The sequence below is a fragment of the Excalfactoria chinensis genome, chromosome 11 (genome assembly GCF_039878825.1).
Source record: "Excalfactoria chinensis isolate bCotChi1 chromosome 11, bCotChi1.hap2, whole genome shotgun sequence".
NCBI classification, from domain to species: Eukaryota; Metazoa; Chordata; class Aves; order Galliformes; family Phasianidae; genus Excalfactoria; species Excalfactoria chinensis.
This window is the reverse complement of record NC_092835.1, coordinates 7545438-7570415: the sequence shown is the minus strand read 5'-3', so window position 1 is coordinate 7570415 and position 24978 is coordinate 7545438. Positions and strand designations below refer to the sequence as shown.

The following is a 24978-nucleotide window of genomic DNA, read 5'->3' as shown; positions in this document are numbered from 1 at the left end:
AGAGAACAGTGGGTCTTCTAACCTTGAATTAGGGTCATGGAAAAATCCTGTGACTTAACTGTATTCAACCCCGCTGCAAAGCAGACAGCTTGTTGGTGGCAATTAGGTGTGGGAAGCATTCCTACCGCCTGTTAAACCAGAGCTGCTTTGCAGGCACAGCCTTGTGCACGTAAGCATTTCTTCTTTCCCGGCTCCCTTTGTTGTGTCCCATTAGTGGCAGCACATTTTAATTACTGTAAGCCTTTGCCACCTCCTTCTGTGTGTTCTTACAATCCAGCCAAATGGTGTGGAGTGCTATGAGTGATATCATTCTCTGCTGAGATTTGTAAGGAAAAACAGGAGAGAAGTATTGCTGGCAAAAAAAAAAAATCTTTCTCCGCTATTATTATTGTTTTAAAGCATCCTAAATAACCACTGCTATTAGTCTGCAAGGAATAGCTTAAAATCAAGGGGAACCAAAATGTGAGAAGACAGCCTTTGTTTTATTGGGGGGGAAGGAAAAAGAAAATAACTTATTTCTCTTTTCTTCCTCTAGTTTCCATGCTTTGGTATCGAAATGCTTTGTGCTGCATATTTTTTAGGGTTGTACAAATGCTTTTGGAGAGGCTTCTGCTGAGTTAGCTCTAGAAATTTTAACCTCTCGTTAATTTGAACTGCTGAGTGAGGCAAATGGAAAGGAGGGGTTTTATTCCTGGGGTTTGGCTAAGGCATTGCCACCTCGATGCGGTGCCTTCCCCAGCGCTCCATCTGACTGCCTAATGCTGTCCTGACGGATCATTGCGGGTTAAACCTACCCAAAACCTTTCCCATACGTACAAGACTAAACAAGAAGCAGACTTTAAAGCCTTTAAGTAGGGCTGTAGTTAACTATAAACAGCTGTTGCAAGATAACAATGTTTCCATTGGAAAAGTGAGGCCCTTTCCGTTTACAATGAAACCATTCTGAGCATGGGTTTGGAAGAAGGCGCTCTGGCAATAATCAGAACTGGTGGTGGGGGCTGGGGCTGGAGTTGTCGGGTATTTCTGCTCAAACTGACATTTATATAGCAATTCTATTTCTGCTACTGAAAGCCAGAACATACAAATCCATCTTATCCAGACTATTAAGAAATAGAGAGCGAGTGATTATTTTTTCCCCCTTTCCTTCCATTCTCTTTCCTTTGCCGCCTCTGCTTTGCATCAATGTTTATTTTGAATAATGAGGATAAAATTATATTAGCAAGCCAACATTTATCTTTTGGAGACTGGTAACGTGATGTTTGAAATAAACCCAAACGATACCTGCTGGAGGAGTACATCTCTGGAAATTCTTCTCGCTTGTTTAAGCAGAACATAAAACATACATTTTCTTGTTTTGCTGTTTTTGATACTTCAAAATGTTAGCTGTAAGTGGGTGCTAAGGAGAGATCCAAAAGCCAGTTGGTTCTGTTCCAAGTCAAATGCAAGGAAGCCAGGAAAATAAAAGATCTAATTTGAACACTTTTTGGCAGTTAGTGTTTTGTTAAATAGTTTGTTTTTAATTGCTTTCAGAAGTGAGGGGGAAGGAGAAATCTTTTTGTAATTCATGCTTCTGATGAAAACAGCAAATGTGGGAAATCAGGCTGTTAATATTAGAAGTTTTAATGTGACTCACACAGCGCATAATCTCTGCAATAGTACAAGCAGCAGAAACAGAGACAAAGAAACAGATGTGCAAACTTCCTACTAGTTAAATCACAGCTATTTAATCAACAGCAGGACTCGTTCTTTGTTTTGTAATATTTCCTAGCTCGGAAACATCTCGATAGGAGGACGTGAAAAAGTACTGCAAGAAAAGCATTTTGCCGCCTGCGGTTCAGCCAATCCTTCCTTAATAGAGCGACCTTTGCAAAGCTGGCCAGAAGAGTATAAAGAGAAGAGTTTGGCCACCTACAACTCAAACCCAGCAGCCTGAGCTCAGCTGAAAGCTGGGTGCCTGACTTTCATGCTCGCTTCTGCCAGATACAAAGAGCTTTCCAAACTACAGGCAATATAGAGGAGTTATGTTCCTTAGAGCAAAGCCAACTAGTAGGTTATTAATGTAATCGGAGACTCAGATAATTGTTCTGTGGCTGCTTCTCATACTGGGAGCAGGCACTGGTGCTCCCATAGTGCCATGTGTGGCACTGCTGCTGTTCACTGCTATCAGCTAGGGCTGCTGCAGGGTATGCTGTGTTTTGGTCATAAGGCTGGGTCCTGGAGCTGGGACAGAAACATGCCATCACTGTAGGCTCTGCTTCCTTCCTGATGACACACAGAAATGTGGCAGGTAGTTCTGCAGTCCTGCCAGCTAATCTACAGACCAGATAAACCTCCTACAACAGAACGCAAGGCTGCTGATAGAGAAGTGCTTTTTACACATTTCACCTTATCCTGTACTCTGAAACATTTCCTGTTAAAGATCCATGTGCAGATGGGCACTGAGTAAAACCACAAGCTTTGCCTTTTTCTTGCTTTCTTGACAAGGTGTGAGCCTGCCCTAAGCATTCCTCCTGTTGCCCCTGTGGTGCTGGGGGATGTGGGCCCATGTGCTGTTTGCCCTTCAGCCTGTGAAATCATCATAATCCCAGCTTGGGAAACTGAACAAGTTAGAGGTGGTGTTGCAGAACCAGCCTGGCTGGTGCACTGAATAGTATGTTTCTGTGTTCCTTCTCAGCAAGTGGAGAAGCTTAGGATTAAGTCTGAGTGCAGATCAATAACAGGCTGGAACCACTTGCTATGTAGAGTACGTCATTAATTAAGTGTCTAAGAGAAACACTATCTTTTAAAACACTGTCCATTTGTTGTATGAGATATTGCTGACATGTGGAATTATCACAGGGGTAGAAGAAACTGCACGTAATTTCTGCTGAAAGTTGTAGTTGTTCGTGTTACTTTATAGTATGCAAATCTCCATATATGACTGTAACCCTAATGTTATTAGGCTGAATTATACAGTTCTGCATTTAAATGTAAGGGCCTGGCTGGTCTCAGAGGTCGCTCTGATGCATGCTAGCTTAGAATAGAGCTTTTGATTAAAAAGCCCTGATTTACACTATTGCATTAAAAGTGTGAACAACTTTCTTGCTGATTTAAAACATGTCCCAAGTCACTGTTCCCTGTGATCCACATCACAGTTCTGTGGCCATGAATCATTTAATCATCACAAAACAAAAAGCCCCTTTCATGGAGAAGTATTTCACATGAATGTATGATATATTGCTCATTTTTACAGCCAAGGGGCTGTATGTTGTTTGCTCTTAGAAACAGAAATACAAGTCACCCACAGCCTTAGAAATCTTTCTTTTAGGCTACCATACTAAGGAATCAAAATGGGTTACATAGATATCTTCACGGACATTCAAGAAGTTGCATAGATTTGTGCAAGCAGAACATTTGGTCTTGATAATTTGGGTGTTTTTCCAAGCTTACGTACGTTATAAATAGCATCAGATAGGGTGGTTGCTGCAGTGTCGCTTACCAAGCAGTACTCTGTATTTCTGTCATGGCGGCCACAGCCCTCACGCCATGTCCTGCGGTTTGATTTGGTTCATGCAGAAACTCATTTGACACCACTTAACTTTTCTGTGAAGCAGCTCAAGGGGATTCTTGTTACATTCTTTCTAAACTAATGAACTACTGCCCCTTGATAGACTAGGACTGTTGTTTTGTTGGTTGTTTTTTTTGTTTGGCCTCATCGCTAATGAGTAAGGTCTATATGGACAGACCTGTGAAGTGCAGGTCAGTATTTTCCAGCCCAGGCTGTGTCAATTACTTGCATACAGTTTCTGTTCAGTCATTGGTAATAAATACATATATATTTCTAGTCACCAAGTTATCTCCAGATCAATCTGTGTCCATGACAGGGGAGTTGCAGGCCCACAGGTCCAGCAGCCTGGAAAATGGGAAGGGTACAGAGGTGTGAGCTGGGCCTAAAAAGAAAACAGCAGCAACGATCTGAGGAGAAAAGTTAATTTACTAAATATGATATTGGAATGCCGGATAACACAATATAATGCAGTATATAATTGGAATTGAGGCTAATAAATAAAATGAGAATGAGTATCCAAAACTGAAGACCTTACTCTGAATTGAAGACAAAACGGCTGGGGAGCATACCAACACACTGCCAGGCAGTGACAGAGAGAGTCCCATGATGTTCCAGCTTTATTTTCCCCTCTGAACATGAAGTCCTCTGGGTACGTAGTTCTTTTCTTCAGAGAGCCAGGTATCCAGAAAATTGGTGGTGCATGAAGTGGAGCATTAACTCCTTAACTTCCAGTGATTTACATGATGTTATGATGTGGAATACTGATAACAAAAATCATAAAACCATATATAGGTATAACTGTACGCCAAAACACAGAGGGAAAGATACAGAAAATAGACTGAAGAATGCAGAAAAGTGGATGGAGTTTATGCCACCAAATTCAAACTTAGTATTTCACAGCTGCATAATGCAGTATTGGACTGCTCACTTGATCTCGTGTTATTTGCACTGAGAAATGGTCTCTACTTCACACAAGAAGCAGTCCTGTAGCCTAAAAATAAATCTGCTAAAAGAATAGAAACACTTTTAGAATTAATTGATGCTTGAGTGTCTTTTTAGTAACTGTTCATTTACCTAAATAATTAATGAAATAATCAATGCTTTTTTTTTTTTTTTTTTTTTTTCTTTTTAATTATTCTTGTCTCCAGAAATGTAACATTTCTCTAGAAGCCTTTGTTAATGCAGTGCCTTTTTTTAGATTACCATTCTTTCCTCTGAGGGTTTGAATTCTTATCAAATGCGAGTCTTCAGTCCCTCGGTCACTTCTGTCCTGCTCACGAGCATTGGCTGCTGCCAAGAAAAAGAGACCATATCCCTGTGAAGAGTCACGCAGTGCTTATTCTCTGTGCTGGGATGCATGTGATCTTTCTGGGGCTTCTCAGGATTCCTAAGCACAGAACATGTCTGGACTGAAAGACGGAGTTTGCTGTACTGTGTTTCCCGGTCTCTCTTATTTTAAGGAGCAAAGATCCCTTTTGTATTTAAGTGTTTTTGAAAGTGCTCTGTGAGGTTCGGAGTGTTTTGTAAGATAAACTTCTAGTCTCTTTGGCAGAAACTTCGGAAGTTCAAGTTATGTTCAATTATTACTCTTCTCAGGTAAAAGCTGTTAGAGTTGTTTCCTGCTGGAACTTTAGGGTCATATTAGTACAGACTACAGAGAAAAAGAGAGAGGTTAGGAGAGCTCAGCTTCAGAACTCCTGGGAGATTTTCTGTGCAAGTTTTAATAGCCAAGTGGCAGTGATTTAAAAAAAATAATAAGAAAAAGCCCCAACAACTTTCAGATGTCACTGTTTTGCTTAGAATAACTTCAAGCTTATTTTTGCAGTTGCAGAATATGGTTCTATTGTTTGATAATTTGGACAGCTTTCTTTTAGTGTACTGTTAATCGTGTGTTATGAAATACACAATTTCCATTTCAAAGTCTTTCTTGCAAAGTTATATTGTTACACAGTTAGCAAGCATTACTTTAAATCAGCATGTTCTAATTCTCCTTTTTGCAACATAGCGTGTGACACTGTGCAGGTATATGGCCATGCAGTATGCTGGCAGGAACTGCCCTCCAATAGGAGCAAAAGGGAAAAAGGAAATTATCTTTCTGGATAGATGGAGGAAAGAAGCCTTTTTTCAGAGGAAATCATTTTCAAAGCCCACAGCCGTAAGGATGCCAACCACACTGTGTCTGGCACCAGAGTTATCTGGAAAGCTAAGCAGAGTGCTCAGATTTAATCACTATATTACCCGACAAAGTTTTGCTTCATGTGTTTGTCATTACTGACTTTATTTAGTCTGAAAGACATTTTCCTCTACTTGGCAATTTTTAGAAGGTAATGCAGCATTTGGTTGTATTTGGAGACCTGTCTGCTTTAAACGCTGAGAAGATGACAATTTTGGCAGACAAAATAAATGTAAGAAGCCACCTTTTTTTTTTTTTTTTTTTTTTTTTTTTTTTTTCCCTCCTTTTCCTCTGTCACGGCCACAGGAGCCAGCTGGTTGTCAGCTTGAGCGCAGCTGTTCCAGCTCCTGGCTGCACACCCTGCACCAAGCTGTACAGAGCCCAAAGGCTGAGCCCAGCAGTGCTGCCCCAGTAGCCAAAGCCACCTCCCTGCCGCCAGGGACCAGCCTTGTAACTAAACCAGAGTGGGTGAAATTTGTTGGAGGTTTCAGGTCATTAGCTACGCTTGGTTTCAGTCATAGAATAGAATTAAAATGGATTAATTTAGCTATAAGGAGCTTTTTCCTTGGTTTGACTTCCTGCCGCTGGTAGTTTGAAATACGATTTTGTCAATTGATGAGATTATAATGGATTTCCAAAACACAGCCTTTTCCAATCAGTAGGTTTTTTCCTGTATGGTTTTGTTTTCTTGATAGGCATTTTTCTGGGTGTTTTCTAAGGTGACCACTTAAAGATGATGGATGAAAACTCCAAATGAGAGAACTGGAGCACTTGGGCTTGAGGGAAGTAATGAGGTCTGCTGCCCTTCTATTTTGCTATCACATCACAAAGTTTTACTATGTTTATCAAATGCCTTTAAAAAACAAAACACAAAAAAACAGAAGAAGAGAAAAAAAAGAAAAACAAAAGAAAAAGAAGATAAAAGTATCATTAGAATTATGCCAGCACTCCCTCTCAAATCCCAAGTTACCTGACAGAGATTGTATTGCATTTTCTCCTGTCTCTACAGGTTGCTGGGCTATAATACTCTTCTGGAAAATGATGTTATGTTTTGCTTTCCTTGGTTTTTGTTACTTGTAGATAAGACTAAATTATAACTGACCTTCGTCTAACAGCTGCAGCAACTCAAACTAGCTGTGTGGTCCAAAGAAAAAGTGTGGTAGTGTTGAGATTGAAGAGCTGGACACAAACTGGTGATACGTTTAATGGCTGTAACTGAAATCTTGAGTGACTTTAAATGGCAAAATTGAACTGAACTAAAGCATGTGCAAAAAATGTCTAGGAAATATTTTAGGATGTGGCTTTCAATTAGAAGTTTGTAAGAGTTGAAGTCCGTAAATTAGTCCTTTGTGTTTTCTGTGTGCTGTGGAGGTTAGCAGTAATATAGTTTCACGTTGTACTTGTGATCTGGCATTGGGTGAGAGGCAGTCAGGGTTTTGGTGACCCTTAACCCTTCTGGTACCTGATCTGCTCTGCAGCTCATGGCTGCTCTATTGACCCACAGCTTGACATCTGCAGCTACAGCCTTTCCTCTGAAGAAGATGGAGCTGTTTGCAGTCAGATGCTCTGTCTCCATAGTCAAGGAGGCTAGAGACATTTCTGCTGGATTGGGCCCCAATTTTGTCATATTTTGTATGTAATATGATGCTTAGCATTTTTAGACTAAGGATTAAACAATGAAAGCTGTGAAGAATTTTAGTTTATTCAGGTATATTTTGGTCATTAACTGCCATGTGACTCCAGTAATATTTTTGTTTGTTTATTTACTATTAGGAACAATAGAGTCTTTGAGAAAGTACTCCTTCCTTTAACGTGCCACAGGCATTAAGCATCTTTTTGTCAGTTTTCACAGCATTTCCAGTGAGGCTGTTAAATTCTTACCAGCTGAAATAACAGAAGCCTTCTTTTTTCTTTTTTCTTTTTCTTTTTTTTTCCATGTTGTTGTACTGGATGAAATGTAAAGAACAGGAAACAGAGGAGACAGAAAAGAACCTTTCAGGAGATTTTGATCAAACCACCAAATGTCCAAAAATATTTTACTTACTTGGAGCTCAGTGCTGCTGTGGGAGGGGAGGAGAGGAGAATGCTTATCAGCTGTTCTTCGGAAAGATATCTTGGGCTTATTAAGTGTTGATTCATGTTTTTCATTTCATTTTACATAAAGTGTGTGTATATATATATAATTCACCGAGATTATTTTCTGGGTTTTATTTATTTACATCATAAATAGGTTTGTGTGTGTTCTATACAGAAAAATATATTTTTCCTGACTATCCACTGCGCTATATTATTCGTATCTCCATTCCATAATGAAGTTAATGAGATCATCTCTGAAGTTATTCTGAAAGTCTTCTGCAGTGAGGAAAGCAAATGCCATTTCAGATATCTGTCTGCTGTTTATTAAAGCTTGTTTGTGTTGAGTTGAAAAAGATTTTGAGTAGGTCTTGAAGTTGTTGCTTTCACACTAATGACAAAACTAGGTTTGCACATTGGCAGTTATGTTTCTAATCAGAATTGTGTTTTTTGCCTGTGATGGTAAATCTAAATAGCTCAGGTTCCGGGGAAACTCTTCTGATTTGTGTGACAGGTTTGGGGGAGATCTGTTACCTTATGCAGAATGTCAGAAATCATCATAAACTCTAATTCCTCTAAACTGTTGTTCTGTCTGAAATGTTCTAGGAGCTACGGGTGTGCTTTTCATGGGCCATGAGAGGAGGTGAAGCAGCCTGCATTGACGAGAGGAAAGGAGCTTTTTGTCTAGTTTGGAAGACAGGTGATAAGAAAGGTAAGATTCTGACAGCACGACACTGCGTAGTAAGTGTTTTATTACTTTCAATAACTGTATGGAAGACAATTTTGCTTAGTTGAAATTGTCTGTTTCTTCAAATGAGATGCAAATCTAAGAACGCTTTGCTCTGCAGCCATACATACTGCAAGAGGTCCCTGCTGTGCTTTGGCACTGATAAAAGCCATTCCAAACAGTTCTCAAGCCGTGGGCCAATGGGTGATCTGTGTTACTCCTTGTACATGTAGTTGGGGTAAGAATGCACTGAAGGCCCCTACATGAGACAGCAAAATATTACTGTGCTGGTGGAATAATTCCTCTGACTTCTGGCCCTATTTATGAGACGCAGTCTCAGAAGAAGAGAAATAATGGCAAGTCTTTTAATTGACCACTAAGCCCAGCTTTGCAGGAGCTGGGTAAACATTGGGAGTTGTAAGGCTGCTCTACGCAAGGCTGAAATTAAAGGAGCACATAGTGTTGGTTATATTTGTTTTCTGATCTATAGAATTCTATGAAAAATGCAGTTCAGCCATGCCTGGGGAATGTGTCTGTTAGTGCTCCATTAATATTTAAAAAGCCAGTCCAGTCCTTGGGTTGTCAGTGTTCTCTTTTGACATCTGTTTCCTAGCAAGTAAAAGCACTCTCTAAGCATGGGGTCTGAACATTCAAAGGTTTTAAAAATGAATCCATTACAGAACCAGAAATCTAATCCTTCAGTTAATCACAATGAATATTTGAAGAGAGGAGCTATTGGGTATCTGCCTTGCCTCACTTCTTGTGAGCGCCAGGAACAATGCGCATCAGGAAACAAAATACATGTAAATCACTGCAAGTAGGAAGTTGACCAAAGCTGCATTTCTTGGCATTCAGAGTACAACTGGGCCTAATGGGGGCTCTTCAACTGCTGGAAAATGCTTATTTGTATTGAGTAAGTGTGTTGTTTAAGAAGACTAAAGTGTTATTTTTCTGGCATGGGGTAGGAGGTTCTATGAGGCTTTTCTTCTACCGTGGCTGATTTGTGTGAGCGAATAAAGTAACTTATTTCCCCGTCTTCCATGTTCCTGCATGGATCATGGCTGTAATGGCAAAAACATATTTATTTCTGATATTCAGACTAGGAAGTATCTTCTTAAGGGCTTGATGATGAGGAATTTCTGGATTATGCTTAATGTAGCTTTTATGTGGGATGTGTAGGAGAAGGCTTAATAAATGTTTTGTCTCTTGATATCTTTCTGCAAAAGGGAGAGAAAGCCAGCAATTCCATTGTGTAGGAGCTTAGATATAAAATGTAATTCTGGAAAAGTGAGAGGCAGGTGAGCAAGGAATCAGTCTTTCAAATGTCAGGCACCAGAGTTTCAATGTATTACACTGAAATCAAATGTTTTCATTACTGTTACTGTATGTTTAAAAGAGGTTTTAAAGTATATACTTAAGGAAATTAGTATTGTAATTTTTCATTGCTTGCATATGGGTATTATAACCGGTACATATGGACTTAGCTAATATTTGTGTAACTTCAGTTTTGTGCATTAGAAATGAACTTGCTAAGTTTGTGTTTGAAGGTTTTGCTTGCATGTCAACATAGCAGAACTGAATATCTGGAGCTGGGCAGGCTGCCTATCCTGGGTTTGTCTAATGTCACTTCCTGAACATCTGGCAAACAAGTCGGGCTGTAAGACTTTGGGAATTGCCTACTTTTTTTCAAATGAAGCGCATTTACTTGGATGGCTTCCTTTCGGTGTGGCATGTATTTTGCCTTCCATGCTTCCCCAGTTTCTTCTGCTTTCTTGCCTTGCTTTTAATTTCAGTAGTCTTGTTATTATGAAAAATGACATCAGCGCAGTGGTTAGACAGTAAAAGTTGGGCATGGTGAAGTGCAGCAAAAGCAGTGTTATTATGCCTTGAGTTGAATGATGATGAGAGTAAAATATTTCACTTCTTGAGGCTCACAGATGCACAAGTAAATCTCAAGAGATGTATTAATATGCAACTGTAATTTGTAATATAACTCAACTAAACGGAGACAAATCCATTTGATGCAGGCCTGATAAGATTTCTTTTTTCAATTTTGACTGCTTAAAGTGTTGTATGCACCAAAACTGATGTGTCAAGATAAATGCATATAAGTTATTTCCCTTTCCTCCCCCTATTTATCATCTCTGACGAGAAGAATAAAAGACTTCTATATTTTCCTGGATCCTACAGTTTTACTTTGTTTTATTGTGACATCTGTCGCACAAAAGTTTTATCCTCTTAAGCATCTTACAAAGAACTGCCATTTCATGATGAGGACTTAATCTTTGATCGTGACATATTTTAACCAAGATGTGTCAGTTAGGCTCCGTGTTTTCTTCAGAACTGAAGAACTATTGGAGATGTTTACTACTAAACAGAACTTTGGGGAAAAGGAATGTAATTTTTTGTGCCATGAAGGATATTATGGTGCAAGTAGGAGCAGTTTCAAAAGAAGCAGAAAAGAGGAGAAATATAAAGCCTCAGTAAGAAGAGAATGTGCGATTCTCACACTATATTGTTCCATGCTATATTGATTTATTTATTTTTTTATTATTATTATTTTTCTTTCCTCACAAAATGGCAACTGTCTCGTGCATAGAAGCTTCATAAAAAAACACCAGTACGGACTTAGTTGCACGGCTCTGAAAAATGCATAACCAGACACTGAGCTCAAGCGCAAGGTACTTCCCTTTGTGCCAAGGAAATGTCACTATTGCACCCAGGTGACAAGTTAATACTTCAGATATGACAAAAACGTATCATGGGTGCCATTTACTTTTTCACGAAGCCAAATCATTGGTTGCTACCTTATTTCTTCTGAGTCACATGAAAATTAAAAACAAAAACCTGGAAAAGTAAAATTTATAAATGAAGGGCATTTAAGCCCTTACAGTTCTAAATTCAAATGTGATCTCTTATTTAGTTTTCTGAAGATTCAGGGCTAAAATGATGAGATAGGAGATGAGAACGATGTGGGAAAGGAGATCTCTCCCAGGCATCACCTTCAGGCGTGGTGTGGTTTTGGTTCTGATGTATGTAGAAGAACGGCACGAGTCAGTGCAGCGATTCCTCACAGTTGTTCAGTGGAATTCATTTCACTTTCATCTGCATTTTGGGAACTACATCACCTGTGTAGAAACATGTACAAAATTTCTCAGGTTACTTTAAGGTAGTTTTGGGATAATGAAACCTGAGCTTCTTGAATCATGCCCTTTCCGTGCATAAATGGAAGGCTATGGCTTTTTTCCTTTTGAATGGAGAGAAGTATTGATAATAGGCAGAGAACACATGGTTTCTCCTATGATGGAGACTTAGAATCATGGCAAATGCTTTCTGTATGTTCTCTTCTATTCGTAAAATTTTATTTTATGTCACTTAGGTCAATTCTTGAGCTGCATGTGCAGTGTATTATCAGAAGGCACAGGAGAAATGGAAACCCTTTGTGAGTTCGAGGCCAGTTACATGGTCTCCTCCTAAAGCTCACTACTTGTTATTGATGATGAGTGCAGCACCTGCTTAGGCTATCTGCCCCTTCATTGAGCTGTATGTGTGGTATATTATCAGCACAGGAGAACTGGAAACCCTTAGTGAGTTCTGAGGCCAGTTACGTGGTCTCCTCCTAATGCTCACTACTTGTTATTAATGATAATCACAGCACCTGCTTAGGCTATCTGCCCCTTCACTTTCCATGCTAAACAGAACTGGCGTCTAATGAAGGCAGTGCCCAAGACCTGCACTAACTGTGCTGCTGAATAGGTGTAAGCTCTTTATTAATTTGGATCCCTACCAACTTAGTTACACAAAGCAAATAGATTCAATGAAGGCTTTTTAGAGTATTCTGCAAATCACATACCAAAAAAGAAGAAGCAGACAGAAAATTCCTAAAGGAGCAGCAATTCTACCCCAAGCCTCTGCCCCTCTCTGTGCTATGGTAACCTCCCAAATCCCACCTGGACCAGAAACCATTTTTCATTTGTTTTTTTTTCCTGCCTATTCTCTCCAGCTTTACAGCTACAACCTCCCCTGCTGCACGCCCTGTACCAGCCTCTGTTCCTGGTGTGGCCTCGTGCACAAAAGGGATAGGAGTGGAATGTAATTGTGAAAGCACCTCCCTTGCAGAAGCTGCTGTTCAGGATATAGAATGCTTGAATAGAAGGCTAAAGTATCCAATGTCCTCATGGACAAAACTCTGATAGAAAAGGTATTTAGGGGAGTAGTGGTGGAATCAAAATGATCGCACTGTGTAAACAGAGAAGTAGATGTGTTTAACTGAGTAATTTAGTATTTCAAAGAAGTATGGAAAGGACAAATATGGTAAATTTAAATGTAGTGGAAACTTACTGTGTTTTTTACCTATTTTCCCCCTTAGATTTGAATTTGGAGAGCTGCAGATAGAGGTTTTGTCTCACTTCCTAAGGTTAATATAGATTCTCTCGTAGTGTCTGGTTATTGATCTGTGCCTATCCCTGCTTTATCAGATATTTTGATTGTCATCTTGCTTGTTCACTGTTAGGTTGCAAAATAAGGCTGCAGTGTATCATCCTATGGCACAGAGGAATCAAGAATTTTCTTTTGCCTCTCATTTTTCCCCTGAAAGCCATTTCCATGCAGTGATGTTTATTTTTTCCCCGGTCTGCTCAGGTTTCTGTTTTTTTGAGTGCAGGGTGGAGGGTTAAAAAGACTCTCAGCATGAATTTGCCATCAGCACAGCTGACTTCAGTTCTTCAGAATGGCAAGTACAATGAAATCAGAATTAAGATCACTAATTAAGCAGGTACACCATTTTGGAGGTGTTTGTTGTGGCCATTGGTGTTGGTGTTCAGCCTTGTAACAGTCTTCAGTCTCTGAAGTGCACTCAGTGAAGGGCATGTTGTAATCTAAGATTTGCTAACAGAAAGAGGAATATTCATTAGAATCAGCTTGGCTGTGACCTATGCTTTGTATTTCTTTTCATAAAACGTTTCATTGTTGATGAGATTTCAGTAATTTATGGTAATATGATTTGTGAAGTGATCGGAAAGTAAAGAAATTAGTGGCTGTGTCTGAATGACTGAGCTCAATCTCATAATCAAGTACTGTGAATGTCTGAACTTCAGATTTTATTGTGTCAAGACCATCCAGGCAGCAGGTAATTTTCTAATGTTAATAATCCACTTCCTTTCCTATTTACAGCATATATTGCTGATGCATCTTCCTGAAGGTCTTTTAAGAGAGGAAAATATCAGTGATACACAAAGTACTATAAAATAGTGACCCTCCCCAGTGGGGCAGGGGGAGGGAAAGAGAGTGTGTTGCAAGATTATTGCAGAGTAGAGGCTACGTTGCAGTGAAATGGTGCTGCCTTCTGTGTGCTCTTGGATATCCCCTGAACACAGGGAAAGAAAGAGAAGACAGGGAAGGTGAGCTTTGCGGATAGTGTGATCTGTCAGTTATACCAGACTTGGCCCTTGATGAGAAGAGAAGGAATGCACTTCCTGAGGATGTCACAGATCGCTGCTTGTGGAATGAAGTGGCAAGGGCTGTTTGTGTGAATGTCTTTCACACTGCAGCATACAATGGAGATGGTGCTGGTGGGGGACAGAGCCAGAGCTGTGAGAATGGTTCCTAAGCTTTGCAAAAGGCCCATGGCATGGGTTCATCTGTCCCACAGCACTCACCATCACTCTTGACATAGTGCATGCTTTCAATTATCACAAATACAATACTTAGCGTTTGCTTGTATTTCAAACATCACATGGACTGTATTATGCTAGTATATCTTTCTGCAGCTATAAGGCTGGTTGTGGGGAGTAGTGTAAGAGTAATGCACTGGGACTGGCTCAGCCTTTTTTATGAGCCTGCTAGGATCCATGGATTATCTGAGTCAGAGGTGATATGTTTGTGCTTAGCAGTCTTTGATAGTTACTCTAATACGTTTGTTTCCTTTGTCTCAGAGAGCCTGTGAGAGCCCTTGTGAGTTCTGATATCCAGAGAGGAAAATGCAGATCTTGGTTAAAAGTTATTGATTGCTTAGAGGACCTGGAATGTCACTGCTTATTTCCATATGAATAAGTTGTCAAGTTTCTATCCATATGTATTAATCATTGATGGAATGAAACAAAATATTTTAAAAATGTATTTTTAGACTCAACTAAATTAGCAATGTTCTTAACATATGTATGCATTCTTGAGAAGCTTGTTCTATTGGATTTAAATTATTAATATTTGCAACAATATTATTAGTGTTTACTCTTGCATTGTATTGGATTTATATGCTAATAATGCTACTTTTTCATGTACTTGAAGCATCTGAATTGCTGTCAGCTCTTTTACTGAGGGTAGTCTCTTCCTGACCTTTCTGGAGAAGCATAACAGCTCAAGGGGAAGTAAAGACCCTGCCTAAAGCCAGCAGACAGGAGTCTACAGGCAAAAACTGCTCCTAAGCTATTTTTCTGTGATTGGAGAATGAATTTGTTGGCTCTGTACGCTTTGTAACATATGTGAGTGACAGAATGTGGCTTAGATTTAGACAGTGTTAAGTCCTGCTGTTCAGTGACCTGTTCAGGTAATACAGTAAAACAGTGACACAAGGCCATGCCAGGATGACAATCTTGCTCCTGCCTTAGTTTCCTTCCCAATAGAAAAGGAAAAAAATTGCTACTCATTAAAGTAGCATATGAAGATCTATTTATAGTTTTCATTTTTCCTGCTTCCAGACTCTCCCTACTCTTTTGTACTCCCCACCCTGGTTCTTAATTCTGTCTCACTTCAAACTAAGAGAAGTTGTCGTGTTAACTTGACTCAAAACAGCATAAAGCAGCTGTAATTGAAGTGTAGTTTATAGAGGAAACAAATATTTTGTTAGATCAATTGTAGTAGTGTGTAGGCAATTAGGAATTCTTTTCACCAATCCCATGAATTGGTTTAATAAAAAGCAATGTACCTCTACATTAAGCTTCCCCTTCCTGTATCCTTAAGCCATGACGGCTCTTCTCTTGTGCGTAGCTAACATGTAGTTTTATGTACTATTTTCCAAGCAGCCCTGAATGTGTTTGCTTTCTGAAATGTCTTTGTTGGTCTCTATTTGTGTGCATGGGAACTTGTAAGGTATTCTCTTTTTCACTGCAGAGATCTTAAATTTAGCTGTAGTTCTTAAAGTGTAAACTAGCCCAGGCTGGTTTAAGCAGCATTGAAGTGGGCTGAATTGTTCAGGACAAAAGATGAGTTCTGTTTTCTTTCTCAATAGAATTATGAGTAAAAAAAAAACAAATCTGTGTTTTCCTGGGTCTTATCAGCTATGCCTTTAGTTGATCCTGTGTTGGATGTTGTAAGAAGTCGAGGGAGTTTTCCCCTGTCACAATATGACTTTCAGACTGTTCCAAAACGTGCTTGATCTTACCTTCATTGACTTCCTTTTCTATCGTAACAGTTGAACAAGGATTTCTTCAGGAGCAATAATCAAATCAGTTTTTAATGAGCTATTTAATTAAAGGCTAATTGAGGTGAATTCATTAAAGATTTCCAAATTATGCTTATCAGGGTAGCTATTTTTTAAGATAAGTTTTAAATATTTATTTTGTAGTGTGTTGTTTGATCATAAAAGCGCACAGGGAATTATTTTAAAATGCCTAATTAAAAATGCCTAATTCTGTACATTGTTGGTTTTGGTTGTTGTTTTTTCTTCCCAATACCTCATCAGGACAGTTACCACGTCTGAGTTTAATACATTACTAATGTTGAGCCAGTGTAAGAAGCAAAAAAGCTATCAGATGGTGTTGTGGAAACTAAGATGCAGAAGAATTGAAGAGTCTGTTGGGAACCACTGAATGTATTGTTTGGGTTGGCTTTTTTTTGTTTGTTTTCTTTTGATCTCAGCCTTATTTTTGGGTGCATGTTGACTATATCGTGTGTGTTCTTTGCTAACTTTGCTGAGTATTTTCGACAGCAGGCAAACTGTGGGGAATATCACTACATGAGGGCAGTATAAATCTTTCCTTTGTTAGATCAGTCAGTCACTTAATGAATGATTACATTAATTAATCAATCTGGTAGATTTCTCTTTCTGGGAGTACTTATTATCATCTTGTATCAAAGCGAGTTTGGAAAATAGGCACTCTAGCTTACTTTAATCTTTTTGTCATTGACAGAAACACCAAAGTAGTTGACTAGAAACGTGGGGAGAAAGGAAGTGAAAATAGAACAGGAAATCAGAGGCAGACAATTCCCAGAATTAATCTGCATTTTCAAGAGCTCCCAAGATCTTTTATCAATAAATGGGTCATCCGAATAAAATCCTCTTAAGAAGGGTGCTACAGGGACCCAGAACATCTTAAAGAAACACTATTTTTATTTTTTTATTTTTTCCCTATCACAATTCTTTTCCATTTTCCATTCTTTCAAGTGGCAGAAATTGTCAGCTCAGTCAGCTTTCCCTGGTAGATGTACCTGAGATTTAATCGTGCCTCATTAGATGCACGGTATTCCTGCAGCTGATGTTTAGGGAGGAGATTATCAGCATAGCAGTGGCAGTAGAAGCTGAAACAGAGGGAAATATTGTTGGTTACAGATTTATCAGTTTCATTCTGCACCGTGTTCATTTTGAGATGGCTCTGCCATCTAGGCTTCTGGTCTGTAACTGTAGCAGATTGCTTTGTGGTCTTGTACTGTTTGGGTTTTGTCGTATTGATGCAGAGACAGTTTGCTCCTACACTCCTGATTGGAACAGATGCAGTTCCACTGTAAGCTGGAAGAATGTTACTGGGGAACTATCGCCTTGAAATTTAGTGTGGTAAGATTGAGCAGCGTATTTTGGCTTAGCAGAGGATGCAATCATAGTAAATTGAAATTGAGCATTTGTTTTTCACTAGTATCATCTTATTTCTACAAATGAAGGAATTTTCAGTTTTGATATACAAACTGAAAAATTGGTAAAAATGTAATTTTTATGAACGCTCATAAAGTGACACATTAGTGCTTTTCCTTGCCTTTGCAACCCCTTTTCTCTTTTACATGGTGCATCATTCAGACTACACAAAATTTGAATGATATTTAAGGTATCTAAGACAAAGATGCTTGAAAGAAAGTAACGTTTTTTTAAATGCTAGATAAAATCTCAAACTCCTTGCAAATGTGAAGTCATCCTAAATCTGCTGAAGGAGCTTCCATGTCCTAGCAGGTTGGTAATGTTGTAGCCTTTGGAAAAGTGACAATTCTGAGTTAAAATAAAATATTCTGTGCGCCTAGGACAATCTCAGTTCTGGATTCACAGAGATTGATCATATCACTGTAGAGTTTGCCTACTTTGCCTATCCAGCTTTTTGTAAGATAAGATACTAGAGGGCTTGCCGTGCAGTTATGGGATTTCTCAAAGAGAATGTAAGATCTGCATCAGTGGGGTAGCCTTTGTGCAGCGCTGCATCCTGTCATGGTGCGGGCTGCAGCAGATGGCAGTTCGTGATATGTCTGTAGATGTATCTGCAGATTGGGCCTTTTCCATTACATCCTCTCAGCTCCAGTAATACACGGAGTAGTTGCTGCTTAAGCTTTGAAGATGGACAGTCCCTCCAGGAATTTATCTAATTCCTTTTGTAAAAATTTATACTCTTGGCAGAAGCATCATGCTGGGGTAATGAGCTGTATGATTTAATTATGAGTTGTGAAGAAAAAGTCCTTCTTCTCAGTTGTTTTGAACTGCTTGCTCATAATTTCATTTTATACCACTTATGTCTTGAATAATGGCAAATAATGAAAAATCATTGCCTATTCACTATCTCCGTACTACTCATCATTTTATAGACCTCTATCGTATTTCCTTTCAGCCACTTGTTTTCCAGAATTACTGCATGTAGCTTTCCTTCCATGAAAGGCACACCATTCCTCTGATCAAACTCGCTTGATTTCCTCTTCACTCTGTTCTTCTACAATGTGTTTTTGAGTGTGGATGACCTAACCTATATATGCTGTTTGAGATATTAGTACACCATGGTAAGAAACACAGCAATACCTTTTGTTTCATTTCCTATTCCTTTCAAAAAATTGATAGCAAGATGTGTGGCATTTTGACAGCCATTAAAACAGTGAGCTCAGGACATGTGACTCTTTTTTCCAATGTGTGTTAAGTCCATCACTTTTTATGCAAAAGTAGAATTTAATTTTTTTAAATTTAGTCCTTCATTGGTCTGAATTTATTTACGTTAATTTTCACTTGCTGTTCAATTGGAAAGTTGTATTTCTTCTTGCATTTCTTCATTGAAGTGACAATCCCTACTACAATATCAATAAGACAAAAATCTAATAGACTCAAATTTAAATACTGTTCTAATTTTATTACAAAGAACACAAGCACTGTTTTGTTGGCAAGCTCTGTCATACTACCTACTATTGTGTATGCTTTTCCTTATCGTTATGGATATGGTAAGCAGTAATGATTGTACAGTACCTCTCCGATTAAAAAGGCCTTTTTAAGTTTGGTATAATTTCTGACAGCATTTATTTGATATTGCTGATAGCTTAAAGAAGGAGTTTCCTAATGTAGTCAATAGCTCAAAAGTCTAGGCCTAGTAATTACTTACTGCTTGTTTTACCTCTAATACTCCGTTTTAATTATGTTCGAAACTTTATTGCTGCCTATTGTCAGGCCTCACTTAAAGGGTAACGTGCTTTACTACTATAGTAACGTACACATGTACGTTTTTATTGTTTATCTTTGAATTTTTATTTATATTTTCTATACTGGTTTTTCTATTTTTAATATAGTAATATGGGAACATGTATTTTTATTATGAGCTGTTTGTTAGAGTAATGCAGATGTTTTCCTTTGACTCCAGTCACAATAGTGCAGTGGAAATAAGTGGGAAGGAATTGAAATATTCAATTGCTTTTGAACACCTGGTATTGAAGGGTGGCTACAGCCCTGCTGTTGTATTGAGGTGACTTTCCTGTTTACTCATTTTCTGTGTAAAGCAGTCATGGTGAATGCAGATTTTTGGACAACTATTGCCAGTTATCAGGTATATCATAGCAGTAACAGGTTGGGTTTTTTTCCCCTTCTGTTTTTGGCCTTTTGGTGAAGTCACTGAAGAAACATGTAGGAACAGATTTAAGAACTTTGCAGATTGAAATATTTATCTGGGTAGGAAAGAAAGGTGTTTTGATCCAATGTGAGAGGAGGATCAATACCATAATCTGTGCGTTTCTAAATACGTTTTACTACTTATTATTGGTAATGATTTATTATTGGCTGGGAACAGAATGAGCTCAGAGTCAGTGATTATCTATTACAGTTTCTTGTGACACATTAAAACTTCAAGAAAAGAAGTGATGGACAGCAGATTAAAAACTCAGTTTGGGAATTACTTTATTTTGAAAAGTGGTGAGCTAGTCAAAAGTAATTCTCTGTGCCTTATTGCACGAGTGCATGAGTTCTCCAACTCTCTTTTAATGCAAAATTCATCTAGCATAACGCTATGAAAATATTATGTGCAAATTAAACATATCCAGGGCGTGTTTTGTTTTCACTGTCTGATGTTCCTTTAGTACTCCATAGAGTATAATCAAAGCAAAAAAATAAAATCAGGCAATTGGCCTTCTCTTACAATTCCAAAGAGTTAAATTGCACTTTACTCAGGGACATTTGTACTGATTTTAATTGAAAGCAATGGATTGTTATTTTTGTTTAACTTGTAATGTTCAACAGTGATTAAATAGGCTGTGAGGTTGATACTGTATTGATTGATACTGTATTTATAGAATTGGAAATATAGTGATTGTTTTATATCTGGCACATAATAGAATGCTTCTCATTGCAAGCTACCTTTGAATGTCACATCAGTCCAGCAGGTTGCTCTGAATTTTTCATAGAGAAGTCACAGAGATCCAACTTTTAATGCCACTGATGTAATAAATATGGGTGCACTATGGAAAACAACCTGTTCGTAGGTGATTATTTTGCTGTTGAGAGAAAATTTTGAGCAATTGTTCTGTTACTAAATTCTGTTCTCACTCATTTCTAGTGTGTCCTATTTAGAGCTTGTGCTCTAGATGTTATTTTCTGGGAAGCTGCTGCAGTATTGTGTTATATTCAGGATTTGTACAAGTTAACTGGATAGTTTGCTTTGTGGCAAACATTATCCATCAAACTAGTCTTCCCTAAAGTGTATTTCTGCAGGAAATTTCTTGTGAACTCACCTTATTTCTAGTGAAGCAACGCTCTTGAGTAATAGAAGGAATAAGATATATTGAGATAGTAAAATTGGAGGAATTAAAGCAGTGTTATTACTTAGAGAAGGTTGGACCACAGATGTAGGAAAAGCATTGAAATCTCTGGTCCCAGGAGGTAGTGGAGGCCTCAGCAGTCTAAAGCTGTTTTAGTACAGCACCATGGATAATTAAGTGTGGAGAGAGGTGCAAATGTAGCTCGTTTTGGGCTACTCAGCATAAATTCATGAAGACCAGTCATGCAGTGTTGACTTAGACAACTCTTTTATTGAAAGCAGAAGATATAATACACAGTGACACTAGACCAGATTATATGGTGATATAATCAAGTTTACAGTGTCAAAGAGCTAAGATGATTAAACACCATATGCTAGGCACACCGAATTCCTGCAGCCTCATCTTATGTTTTCACTATAGGAACAGTGAATTTTTTTAAGGCCAGGGGGATGAAAAAAATCAATTCCTTTAAAAAATAAAGTTAGAAGGGAAGTTGTGGAGAAATGGAAGATGATGGTACTGCCTTCTAATCAGGTAGGAGCACACTTTGAAAGGTATTCATTGAGACTTAGTTTAGAAAGTGCTGTTGAAGTGGGTGGCTCACCCTTTCCATACACTGGTGACATCTCAAGAAGCAGCATGATCTCTGAAGAGAGATGCTACTAACTCTTAATTGAGGGTGAAGAGTTGTGGACCCTGGGTCTACTGCTTCTGGTTGCTCAGGTGCATTACTTGTGCCTGAGCTCCCTGGGTTAGCCACATCATCTCATCTGGTGCTCAGTCATTGGTTCAGGCCATGACCTAGCAATTCCCATACAGAATTTTAGTTAAAATTTCCATACTGGTGTTAGAAAAGAATTGATGAGTATGCATTTATTCTACCCTGCCCTTTCTACTCCTCTTCTAAAAAAAAAAACACTCTATTCCTATTGGCACTCCTATCAAATCATCTATTGCTAATATTTGTATTCTCCTATGAGTTTATTCTGTCCTTTCTTTAAGACTTCATGACATTTTGAATCCTGCCTGGTAGTATCTTCTCTCTCTGTCTCTCACCTCTTGTTTCAGGTTTTGGTCCTCTGAACATCACTCTATCAGGTACTCTATAATTCAGTGGTCCCATCTTTTCTGACAAATGAATGTTCGAAGGCGCATCATTATCCCTCCATCTTTCAGCACTCTCCTAAATGACAAACTCTCTTTGAACTTTTGTCCTTAACTCGTAACTAAGACATTTCATCTGCTCAGGTTCCAGTTCTTGTGCCACTAGTCTTGAGAGAAAATGTTAACCTCTGGCAAAATGTGTGTTCGTTCATGTACTTGTCACACTTATTCTTCAATGACACTTCCCAGAAATGAGAGGAGAGCATGTAAGTAGGAGCACAACTAGAGCACAGCTCTCATCCTTCTTGTTTTTGTGCAAGAAGAGTGAGAAGCGCCTATACGGAGTTCCTGTTTCAGGAGACTGAATAGCTTCTGTGTGACAGCTACGAATTCACATGTGTGTCTGCTGAAATATTTGAGGGGACCTCAGATAATTCAGCTGAAACAATTAAGTGGCATCAAAGGACCTAGAAGGAAAATGCTGGCACAATTCCTTTACAGCAGAAGGAAATTGAGATGCAAATCAAGCCTTTTTCTCCACCTGGGATGCTGAAGCCACGCAATTCTGTAACTCTGTAATCTTGGCTGATGCTGAGATGGCCTGAAATGACATCTAATTCCTAACCCAGAACATAAAGGGGTCACATTAAGAAAGTGAAGTTTGCATTTTTGTAGGTCTTAGCATGATCATTAGAGTAAATAAAATTACCACTAAACAGACCCACAAGAGATACCAGTATGAAAGCATTTAACACACATTGCATAGGGAAAGAGTCACTGTAATGCAACAATAACAGTTTTGCCAGAATATTCCTTTCTCCAACTGTACTTAAGTGATTGATTGGATGACAGAGCAGAGAGAGGTCAACACTATCCCCAGTGAAACATATGTTGAGTCTATTTGCCCAGTGCAAGAATTTCTAATTTGGTTTGTTTGATACGGATTCAGAGGCGAAATAAACCTGTACAAATTGTGTAGGAGAAATCGTTACCCTTTACCTCAAAGGAAAAAAAAAAAAAGAGAGGAGGAGGAGAATTTGGATGCAATTATAAGACGTCATGTTCTGTGTTCTTGAAGACATCAACACAAATAATATCTTCATTATAACTTGAGATACAGTGCAGATTACTTCTTCAAAGGCTTTTTTTCCCCTGAATGCCTTCTATGTCCAGCTACAGCGATTCAAAGACATTGTACAAATTTTTGGCTGAATTACACAGTTAAAGGTTTCTACATTTTTCACCTTTGTGGCCTCCTTGACTGTTAGAAACTATCTAGAATATATTTCCCTGCTTTTGCTTGTTTGTTTTATTCCCAAAGTTAATAAGGGGGGATGCCAAAATTAATTCATTTTTATTCATAGGAAATCAATTACTTCAGGCTTTACTACTTTAGTTGTAGTAAAGTTGTCTAAGATGGTGAAACTATGACTAGAACAATCTGCAGAATCCCTCTGAAAGAAGTGGTGCAGGTCCTTGCTTTTGTACATACTTTGGTAGCAAAAGTTTTCAGTGCAACTATTGAGTGTCATAGGATATAACTAGAAAACAGCAAATGTAACATATAATTCAAGACCCAAAACTGCTACAGTAGTTCACAGAAGTTTAGCATTGAATCCTGAGGAAAGTAATGCAGTAAAATGTCTGTTTATGTGGGTTTACCCACAGAAGAATGCATTGGATGGATTGTAATTGTGATAGTAAAGAACTGATACACTGGATTATGGGAAAGTTCAGAGGACATAAGGCATGTTAGTTCAGGGCGGCCTCACCATCTCATTTCTTACAGCTCTGCTGTCATAGACTCGAGTTGTTGCCAGACCAGTACATGTTGCTGCCTCAATGCTTGAGGGAGAAAAGACCTACATACACCAGGAGATGATGTTAAGTATAAGAAGAGATGAGAAGTGCTATGGATATGTTTAGTGCAGATGAGTATGAATTCACTATGAATTCATGCAGGTATCAGGAGAAGCCTTTATGCTTCTGCAGTGCCTTATATTTTATATAGCACCTGCTAAGTCAGCTCTTGTGCAAAAGGTCTAATTTTCTTGCTGAAAACTTTGTTTCCTGACTGAGCTGTCAATATCTGCTGGAGTGACTTTGCTTTCTTCTTGTCTGTTTATGACTGTTTGAAATGTGTGCTCTCATTTCCTGCCTATTATGGAGGTTTTGAATTAAACAGGTAGATTGGAGATCTTAAACTCAAAAGACCTTTTTTTGCTTTAGCATAGCCCCTTTTCCTCTAATATTTATTGCCTTGATGAGTCCCTACTGGATGTAATAATTGGTTTAAATGAGCAAAATAAACCAGTTTTGGCATTATGTCATTGCTAATAATTGCTCACCCAAACTCTTCAGTATTGTCAGCAGAATCTTTACACCTAGGGGCTTGATGGCACAGGCAAACAGAGATTTCCAGCTACTTATGCCTCCTGTTTTGTTGCCTAATTATCGTTCATTTACCCTGCCATAAGAGTCATTCTTTACCTGCTTTCTGATTGCTTTATGGCTGCTTTTACTGCCTTTGGGAATAAAATGAAATACGTTCTCACTGTTATATCCGTAAAATAACAGAGCTAGACAACAATCTGTATTTTATTACCCAAATGATCTAACAGCCCCCATATCATAAATGGAAAAATGTTTAAATTGGAGAGTTCAACTGGGTCATTTATCAGAAAATACTATTTTCTAAAGTCAGCAAAATGCCATTCATTTTTGCAGATTCCCCTGCAGTTTTAGACATCCATCCTTCTGAAGGCAGCCAGGAATTAAGGACTTATAACTAGTTTAAATATGTATACATAAATATGTAAATTAAAAAAAAAAATCATGAATGCAGACTATTGCCAAATAAAATGAATTTATTACGCTGTTTTTTACAGCACTTATCTTTAATGAGCTTATGCAGTTTTCTTACTAGCCATAAATTGTAGGAGATGGCTGTGACTGGTGCTGTGAGTTGCCCTTTACTACATCTCCCCAGCCAGCACCAAGCTCATGGTGCTGACCTTTGGTGCATCTCCTGGCACTCAAAGCTGTGCCACAATTTGTTAAACTCCAGCACTGTAAGTCAAGCCTGAGAACCAGGGGACCTGATGCGTGTGCAACTTCATTTAAAAGTGTGGTTATTCTTGGGTTTTTTGTTTGTTTTTTTTT

The 24978-nt window shown here is 38.6% G+C and overlaps 1 long non-coding RNA gene across 1 annotated transcript in view; it reads left to right on the top strand.

Annotated features, from left to right (window-relative positions):
* The window catches only part of LOC140257102 (uncharacterized), a 141323-nt gene that overhangs the window by 31622 nt on the left and 84723 nt on the right, over nt 1-24978 (top strand). Inside the window, exon 2 of the long non-coding RNA XR_011904956.1 lies at nt 8400-8505. This is a non-coding gene — a long non-coding RNA (uncharacterized lncRNA). The remainder of the gene's footprint in view (nt 1-8399; nt 8506-24978) is intronic.